This window comes from Lottia gigantea (assembly GCF_000327385.1).
Source record: "Lottia gigantea unplaced genomic scaffold LOTGIsca_2, whole genome shotgun sequence".
In the NCBI taxonomy this organism is placed as follows: Eukaryota; Metazoa; Mollusca; class Gastropoda; family Lottiidae; genus Lottia; species Lottia gigantea.
The window spans coordinates 833,581-844,471 of record NW_008708400.1 but is presented as its reverse complement, the minus strand read 5'-3'; positions in this window follow the sequence as shown (position 1 = coordinate 844,471).

The following is a 10,891-nucleotide window of genomic DNA, read 5'->3' as shown; positions in this document are numbered from 1 at the left end:
TTCACAGGTGAAATAAAATCATACATGTCCAATGAATAGTATCATTTTCAAATATCGCTCAATAGAAAAGAAAAGGTGGGAGGCGTGTTGAAAGAAGACTAACCTAGAAATTAACAGAAAAGAAAAGGTGGTCGAAAAAACACTCATACAAGCAGTTTAGTGAGCCGATGTCCACTTCGGCTAAATCGAATTAATTTAGGCAGTAGGACCATTTTATTTTTCATTATCACACCGTTTAAAGAATTATCATTGATTTTTCCACTTTGCTACCTGTTCTCAGAATAGTACCTCGGCTGACATTACTGTACTAATTAATACGAAAAGACCCTGTTGCGTGCCAAGTATATTTAAATACAAAAAGCAATTAATATTTTTAATTGGCTGTAGCTTTGAAATTTTTAATTTTCAGACAATAGGGTGCGGACAAGTTAGGAACAGAACAAATTAATCCGCGTGATGTAAAGGATAGGTTCACAATCCTCTATTAATTGTCTTCTGTAAATATTATTCTTCAAAACAAAACACATCAAACAAAAATATATACATACTTTCTTTTGGTTTAAAATGGAAATTTACATCCTGATGTAAAGGCCCGGTTGTTTCTATGTAAACTTTATGATAATTTTATCACAGAAATTGTTTCTTTTTTAAAACAGAACTCTGATCTGCAGGTTTTTATACGCCCACATGAATATGGTCCGTCCGTCAACATTTCTTGTGAGCACTATAGAGACTAAAGTTTTCATCTGATTTTGATAAAACTTGGTGTGATGCTTTAGATTGATAGGATCTCGGTCAAGTTCGAATTTGACATATTTTCGTTGAACGGTTTTTGTTAATAATAGTTCGTGAGCAGGATTGAAGATACAGTTTTCAAGTTCTAACTTTGACGCATTTTCAATGAATGGTTTTTGAGTTACTGCCGTTGACTTTGTAAAAACGCGTCAAAATGTGTTCGGGAGCACTAGCCTATAGAAGCTACTGTTTTCAACCAATTTTGATCAAACTTGGTATGATCATTGGAATTGATAAGATCTCGGACAAGTTCTAACTTGAGGCATTTTCGATCGACGGTTTTGGAGTTATTGCCTTTAACTTTGTAAAACGCTTCCAAATTTGTTTGTGAGCACAATAGAAGCTACAGTTTTCAATCAATTTTGAGGAAACTTGGTGTGATCATTGGAATTCATAAGATCTCGGACAAGTTCTAACTTGAGGCATTTTCGATCGACGGTTTTGGAGTTATTGCCTTTAACTTTGTAAAACGCTTCCAAATTTGTTTGTGAGCACAATAGAAGCTACAGTTTTCAATCAATTTTGAGGAAACTTGGTGTGATCATTGGAATTCATAAGATCTCGGACAAGTTCTATAACTTGACGCATTTTCGATGAACGGTTTTTGAGTTATTGCCCTTGACCTTGTAAAAATGCGGTAAAAGTTGTTTTTGCCCTTGATTAGAGCTGTGTGATTTAATTGTTTGTTGTATTTGGGTTATAAATATTGATTTTTAAAAATTTTGTGGAATTACTCAGCATGAATAACTGGCATATGTAATTGAATTCAAACTTCAATATGAGAAAATTCGTACTTTAGTCACTAAAGACTGATTTATCATTTCCGCCCGCAGTGGGCGTATTTTACCTTGCCTCGTAAACTATCTTTGATATAGCAATGCTATTGTTCTATGCGTTATGGTGTGGGCGTGTTTGTCGGCTATGATAGTCCGTCCTGTACAGGACGTAAAACTCCATTCATTTCATTTCACTTCACGGACATCCGTTCCCATTTTAAATAAGCTGCTTTGCTTGAGTACCGGTATAGGGCGAAATATTTCAATTTGCTTAAGGATGCGACAGATTTCATTTTCCATTTTCAGCTACGGTTTTTGACAGACCGTTTTGTCACTAAATGGTCGTAATAAAATGATGCTTATCAATGTTCGCGTTATAGTTATAGAACATTGTGATAAATGTACACATTTAAGTACTGGACGTAAGTGGGTTTGGGCCTCTCCACAGGGAAATATGCTTTCTTCCCCTCCTGTATGTCAATTTAATACATATTAATAAAAAATTTAAAGATTTTCAGTTTGTAGTAGGCCTATATAATATTGTCCCTGGTAGAGCAGCATAAGTTGTGCGCCATATTTGGTAGTTGCCCCTGTCCACCCGTCGACAACTGGCTTGTGAACAATATAGACTACAGTTTTCATCCGATTTTAATAACATTTTTATTGATGAGGTCTTGGTCATATTCGAATTTGACGATTTTTCGAAGAACAGTTTTTGAATTATTGTCCTTGACGTGGCAAAATTTGTTTGTGAATACAATAGAGACTACAGTTTTCATCCATTTTTAATGAAATTTGAGAGAGACATTTTATCCGATTTTAATTTTAACTTTAATGATCTCAAATGTAGTTTTTGAACACAAAAGAGGCGATAGTTTATATCAGAATTTTATCTACTTTTGTGTGTTGGTTTAAATCAATAATATCTTGGACAAGTTAGGTTTTTCGTACGATTTGACACAGATTGACAACCGCCCTTGAAATACTGAATATTTTCTAGGGAAGTGGGAGTATCAAACCTCTTAAATACTTATTTTCGTACATTTTGTTTTTAAATTGTGTATATTTTCCCGGGGTGGGGGCCTGTCACCATATATTATGGCAGTTGAGCCACTGATAATTCCCCTTTTTGGTTGGGTTAAGTCCCAAGCAAGGCAAGGTTGATGCCTTTCAATACTTTTATTGTGATAATTTGTTCGTCACAATATTTGTCACGTATATTTACATTACGCATTACTTTGTGCAAATCTGCTGTTATTGCGAGATTTGCTCTATATATTTCATCGGCGTTTTTTATTAATGTATTATTATGATATTTATATCAATTCAATTATTATTTGAATTCGAATCACGTCATATTTGACTATTTATATTATCAATTATAGAGCGTTAAAACAGAACCTGAAACATGTTTCAAGTTCTGTTTTAATATTTCATATAGAATTATAATATAATGTTCTTTGATTCAGGGCATTCTCAAATTAGTTGGAAACTTTCATTCAACGATCTGTAAACAGCGATCTGTTTCTGGCTGACTTTCTTAAAAGGTCGATAGCAATAAAGTCAAAGCATTGTGTTCATGTTAGAATAATTTGAAAACTGTCATGGCTGAAATTGGGAATAAACATTGTTGCATAGTGACTTTCAATAGATTAAAAATAGATTGTTCTATTTATAAATCAAGCAATGTGAGTCAGTGAGCTATTTCTATAAATCGTTACAAGATCATTAAAATCAATTTTTTGATGTAAAAGGTATACTAGGCCTACCTCGTTGGATGATCAGAAAAATGAAATTTTTAAGCTTGAAATCTAGAATGAGTCTTTGTTCATCAGTAGACTTACCCGGTCTCATAATTATACAACAGAATCCATAAAACTAAGTAAAAATCCATTGGAATAATAACTTTTAAATATGCTTAGAAGCGTGTTTCAAAACATATTTAGTTTAATGGATACAATAATAAAATATTTTCACTATTAAAATAGTGCTCAATACATCAATTGTAGAGCGGGATTAATATGATTAAATGAATATATTACATAGATATTCTTTTCATGGCACCTGGTAAGTCGATCTGATGAAAATATACACTTTTCTTTCATAACTCATAGCACTGTATAGGCCTATTATAGAGTTGAGCGATATTACGATATTATCCAAAAAACTGATGAGAAAAAAATCGGACAATACGATATAGCATTTTTCCTATACAATCTTGACGATATTTCGTGATATGTACCAGACGTTGAAAAGACGATATCATTACATTTTAGCACCGAGCTAGTTTAAACTTGACATACCTCATTAATTTATTTCTAAATTCAGCACTGATTTTATGCTAATCAGTTTTCGAAACACTTTCGGAGTATATTTTTATAAAATGTGCGAAAATGACCTTTTTGTAACATGGCTTCTTAAAGGTTTGCCAAAAGACCATTACTTTCTATGACGCTGCTTGACTTTTAAGTTACAGTTGAATCGCAGCTTACTTGTTAAAATAATCTTATAGCCATTTGGTGAACCTCACTAGGGCCATTTTGTGGCATTTCGTGGAGGTTGGTCAGAAGTCAGAAATCTATTTCTACAATGTATTAGTTTTTCGAGAACTGTGCATGATGTGTTCTTTACATGTTACAGGACCTATATCTCATACTATTCCACTTGGCTAAACGCTTGTTTGATGAGGGAATGATAACACAATGTGCATTATTTTCATTACACCGGAAATGAATTACTTCGATATTTTTGATTTTGATAGACGAAAAAAGAAATTTGTCTGATTGATAATGGCCCAATCTCATCAACCTTATGACCAAATTGATTAGCTTACTTTGCCATGTCAACATTAAAATTTGACAATGTGTCTCAGACCTTTTGCCTTATGTGCCAGTTTTTAAATACTTTAAATAACCATAAACGAGATACTTTAATAACATTGCAAAGAGTTTATTTCCGGAACTATTTCAATATCGCGATATTTGAACATATCGCGGCGTGATTAAAAAATTGTATATATATATACACAAAAAATTTCATATCGCCCAACTGTAAATAGAGATGTTCTAATGACTTGGAAAAATACCAGTTTGTCTCAAAGGTCCATAATTAATTCATAATTAGCTAATTAAAAAAAGTCTTACCCATGTCCGTCCGTCCGTCGGTCCGTCCACAATTGCTCTGTAAACACTCTAGAAGGGACAATTCTTGACGGATTTTGAAGAAACTTGGCATGAGTGTTTGTTATCACCCAAGGATAAACCCTATTGAAAATCAGAAAAATTGAAAAATATTTAATATGAGTTATTGCCTTGTTCTTGAAAACGCGTTCTATTTTTTAGCTCGTAAACATTCTAGAAGCACAATTCTTTGCAGATTTTGATGAAACTTGGTGTGAATGTTCGTAACCATCCAAGAATAAACCCTATTGAAATCACAAGAATCGAAAAATATTTAGAATGAGTTATTGCCGTTGTTCTTGAAAACGCTTCCAAATTTATCCCTAAAAAACTAAAAGGCATGATTGTTGCTGGATTTTGATTTGAAGATTGAATTTTCGCCTTCTAGAGTGTTCACGAGCTAAACACGTTTTCAAGAACAAGGGCAATAACTCATACTCAATTTTATTCGGTTCAAAAGAATTGTATGTCTGAAGGTTGAATATTTCATACTGGTGATTGTTACTGTACTGCTAAATATTTTTATTCAAAATCAAAGCTGCCAGTGGGCGTATATTACCTTGCCTGGTAAGCTATCTTTGTTTATTCAGACTGTATATACATGATAAAAAACTCTTAATTATATGCAACTAGAACATAATCACTTTTTTTTACCTTCAATGATTAAATGTTGCAAAAAGGTCCTTTGTATCCTGTGTCAAACATTCAGAGGGATCGAATAATAAGATTTGCAATGGGCCTATTATAGGTCATTATTATGACTTAGGCATTTTACAACTAAGTAAAAATGGCTTCTACAAGGTCTTTTATGAATGGCAGGAGACATTTACCATATGTGGCTAATAGCTAAAAGCCATTAGTTGTTATCATGCCCTGTCTTGCAGACGATACAATAATTGGAAACAAATATCAAGCTCGTTTGGTATTATGAATCCTGTCGGTGATAGTCTTGTCGTGGAAGCGCGAGATTTTACTTAAGATCCGAGTCGGCGACAAAAATCGGCGACCAAGACTGTTCGTGTGCTCGCCCCCTCAGTTAATCCTTAAAAGAAAAAGGTTGTAAGTCTGATACTGCATGCACAGATTTCCGTATTAATTAATCTACACAGAGGCAGGGTCATTCTATTCCTTATGATGTAACAGTAATTAGCCAGGCGTGTGTTCCATCTATCATATATATATTATCACATTGATATGATAAATTATTTCCTCATATCTTTTACACCACTTTCTAAATTATTACGCTTCCTAACAATATATATGTGACCCATATAGCGCATATATAGATTACCATCCTTCCAAATGTGTGGCGTATATTGTCCTCACCCATGTCCGTCCGTTGGTCGGTCCGTTCGTCCACAATTGCTCGTAAACATTCTAAAGGCACAAATTTTGACGAAACTTGGGATGAGTGGTTGTAATCCCCCAAGGATGGACCCTATTGAAAATCAGAAAAATAATTAGTAAGAGTTATTGGCCTTGTTTTTGAAAACGCGTTCAATTTTAACTCGTCTACACGACCAAGTCTTGGCGGATTTTGACGAATTTTGGTGAAGTGTTTTTATCACCCTTGGATGAACTCCATTGAAAATAACAAAACCAAAAAATGTTTTATAGGAGTTATTGACCATGTTCATGAAAACGCTTTCAATTTTTAGCCCGTAAACTCTATATAAGGTACGATTCATGCCAGATTTTGACACAACTTTGTAATATTATTCAGAATTGTATGACAAAAAGGTTGAATATTTCTTACAGGCGATTGCTACTCTACTGCAGTAGGGAAATTTAAGCTATTTTTTGAAATATAATCCGAAAGTGTTTCGAAAACTGATTAGCATTAAATTAGCGACTGAATTTAGAAATAAATTTGTGAGGTTGTTTTAAACTAGCTCGGTGCTAAAATATCATGATATTTTCTTTTCAACGTCTGATATCGTGAAATATCGTCAAGATTATATCGCAACGGTATTCGGTATAGGAAAAATGCTATATCGTATCGTTCGTTTTTTCTCATACCGGCTTTTTCGATCGTAATATCGCCCAACTCTACCTCTACTTTCTATTCATATAAGTATTAGCATTTGCATTTTCATAAATGAAAATAAGGTAACCATTCTTTTAATAGACGTTTGCGACCTACTTTTTCTACAGTTTTTGTCCGATAACTGACACATGAATTTGAAGGCTCAGATTTCGACGGTGAGCTGTGGACACTATTACTGATTGGCTAAGCTAAAAAAATAAATCCGTCTCTGAAACTTAGGTATGATTGGTCAAAATAAATCTGCCCCTTTAAAGTCTTATTTACGGTATATTACTTTTTCTTAGAGCATAGAGCTTCCTATTTTCTACACGATTGTACGACTAGAAAACAAAATTATCTCAAAATTTATTAAATTGTACAAATAAAGATTGAAACTTGATACAATAATCGGCAAACCGCAAGCGTATATCAGATTACAATAAAAGTCAAATTTTCTGCATGAAAGGTTGTCAATGTCAACAAGGCGATAAAGCAGCCATTAAAACCCAATAAAATTGACAAGGACTCTGTAAGATTTTTTGTGGTTTTCTCTTGATTGCATAGCTATAGTCTCTCTTCCTTATTTGTGTATAAATCATCCGATCAAGTGACAACTTAAAAAGGTAGAAGGAAAATATTACAATGCGCATTAAAACAATGCGTGAGTTTCAAATTATGTAACATTTCAAAATTTTCAAAGACGACGACACTTTTCCTTGATGGTCATTAATAGACGACAATAATTCCTCAAAATATTTAATGTAAATTATCCATTATTGCATATTTTGACAATTTCCAAACTAATACTACCAAAAAGAAAACAATGTTAATATTTAATACGTTTATACTTTTTGTGTTTTAATTTATTCTTGTGTTATCTGTTATAATTATCTGGGCAATAAATTGTTGGTCTTTTTTATACGCCCACATGAAATGGGGGGCGTATATTGTCGTTACCCATGTCCGTCCGTCCGTCTACAATTGCTCGAAAACACTCTACAATGCACAATTCTTGACTGATTTCGACGAAACTTGGTATATTTGTTTGTAATCACCCAAGGATGAACCCTAATCAGAAAAATCGAAAAATATTTAGTATGAGTTATTGCCCTGGTTCTTGAAAACGCGTTAAATTTTAGCTTGTAAACACTCTAGAAGGCACGTTTCTTGACGAATTTTGACGAAACTTGGTGTGATTGTTTGTAATCACCCAAAGATAAACCCTACTGAAAATCAGAATAATCGAAAAATAATTAGTATGAGTTATTGCCCTTGTGTCTTGAAAACGCGTTCAATTTTTAGCTCGTAAACGCTCTAGAAGGTTCAATTATTGACAGATTTTGACGAAACTTGGTGTGAGTTTTTGTTGTCACCTAAGGATGAACTCTATTGAAAATCAGAAAAATAGAAAATAATTGATATAAGCTATTTCCCTTGTTCTTGAAAATGTGTTCAATTTGTAGCACTTTAGAAGGCACAATTCTTATTGAATTTTGATGTGAGTGTATCCAAAGATGAACCCTAACGAAAATCAGAAAAATGGAAAAATGTTATTGCCCTTGTTCTTAAAAACACGTTCAAGTTTTAGCCTGTAAACACTCTTGAAGGCCCAATTCTTGACAGATATTGAACTTGGTAATATTATTCAGTATCGCCTCAAAAAGTTCAAAAGAAGTGTACGTATGTATTTCATACTGGTAATTGTTACTGTACTGTCAAATATATATATTTAAAATCAAAGCTGCCAGTGGGCGTATATGACAAGCTATCTTCTTCAAGTTGAAGTCCCAGAGTTCTGCATACACCAAATTAGTGGAGAATAGCCTATTACGTGCATTAAAATAGCAATATATCATTCGGTAAATTAACCCTCCAAATTATGGGAATAAAAAGAAAAATTGAGATCATACGTTATTTTGACTGCAAGCAAAATAAAATTCCATTTCTATTTTGAACTGTTTCTTATGGCTATTGGATAATCCCGATTACATAATTTTAATTAAAGACAGCCGATTATGAAACGTCCGGAAGCGCTCTGCAACATCCTTATTTATAAGTTATTTATGAAGTAAACATCCCCTAAATTCCCCAAAATATGATATATCATAGGGAATATAGTGGATGTTTGTTCTTGGGTTCCTCAAGGGATATTTTTATTAGAATTACATCAACAGGGTGTTAACTGCAATTAACGTCATAATAGGATTTATATTACAGATTACCCATACTTATTTATCTGGGTCAACTAGAAGTAGAATATCACGAAACGACCTACTCTTTATTCGCCTACTCGTCTGTAAACAGTGGTCCAGTCTCCAGTAAGTGGGGGTAAACATAGGGGCTAGACTGACAAAATTATAAAAAATGACATTTGGTTCCCTTCTATTTCAAATGCATCCGTACACAAGTATATTTTCAAAGTGAAGCAATGTATATATAAGTAAATGTATATAAGTAAATTTTTTAAAAGCCCGTCCCTGAAAGACCAAATCGTATTTACCTAAAAATAAAATACCTTATAACTCTCATTAGAAAAATTGAAACAGTGGACGTGGGCGGTAAAGGGTGGGGGTAGTTTAGGCTTTTAGTGGATGTGTGACATGGTATTTTCCTACTTTGTCTGAAATTATGAAGTTCCTTATTTCCGTTAAAATCTTTTGGAAAATAGTGGGATCCTGCTACCATCATATAAATTATATTAAACCCTCGTGAATGCTTTCTGGACAAAATTCAGTCACCGAGGGTGTAGTATCCTCTGCAGAGGAAAATTTCAAAATTATGAACAAATCACTGAATGTAAACTATAATACGGCCCACTCTGATGCATTCACATCCGTCGAAATTTACACGAATCCATGCAATCCTGCTAACCATAAAAGGCACGAAAACTACCGTTAAATTTCAAGGTTTTAAACTAAATCAGGGCTTTTTTCTACCGGATTGACACGAGTAGGAAGGTAGATAGTATTGAATAACTATGATGAAATATATGATAAACTCTATCCTACACGCCTGGATTATCATCACTTCCGATTGAAATCGGATCTTGTCTCAGGCCAAGCTTAGTTAATTCATCTTTAACCGAGTGGTCCCTATCCACCTAATACATATTAAATGAAATGGTTGGCCATTTTCGGTGGTTGACTTTGATTTATGGGAAAAGTTCTCGTAGGTCAAGATCTGCACGAAAACCGCATAATACCTTCAACTATACCTCAAACTAGAAATTCACTTTCTATTTCTATATACATGTAATAATGTATTTTCTATGGCGTGTATTACCCATAAATGTAATACCCACTATAAATGTAATACCCACCATAAATGTAACAAAAGTCAATCATAAATGTAATACCCACCATAAATGTAATAGTCATCAACCATAAATGTAATAACCAACCCCACCATAAATGTAATAATATTTAACCATAATAACAAAAACCCAACATAAATGTAATACCCATCAACCATACAGGTAATAAACAACGGTGCAATAACAAATAGAGTACTTGAGCCATCATTGATCAGTGGCGGCGACGGCCTCTTGGAACTGGGGTGCATATCGGGGGCAGACTGATTAATGGGTGGGACAACTGTCAGGGTTGAAATTCCAAATATTGAAGAACCAAAGGCGCAAGACTCTCGTCGGGGGTCGAAGCGTCGAAGGTACCAAACCATTATAAAGGGATATGGTAGCATCTTCCTACTTGAAAAAAGCATGCATTTCATGCAATTTGAATATGTAATACCTATCCCTTGCTTTCTTCAACTATGAAGTGACCTCGCTTTTCCCTACTTGAGCATTTGGGGGCCATGCCCCACCGCCTTTTGGAGCCGCCACTGGCCAGGTGTGCCTAAATAACATAGTGCTGAATAAAAAAAAGTGTGCCCAAAAAGAGTGTGCCTACTTGAATAGGTGCCTAATTGAAGTTTTAACATTTTAAAACAAAATACATACCTTAACGTTTAATTAATATGCCAACTCAACTAAGCTCAATTATTCTGTGTATTTGATAACTATTACATTTATGGTGGATATTACATTTGTGGTTGATTTTTTTTACATTTATGGTGGGTATTACATTTATAGTGGGTATTACATTTATGGGTAATAC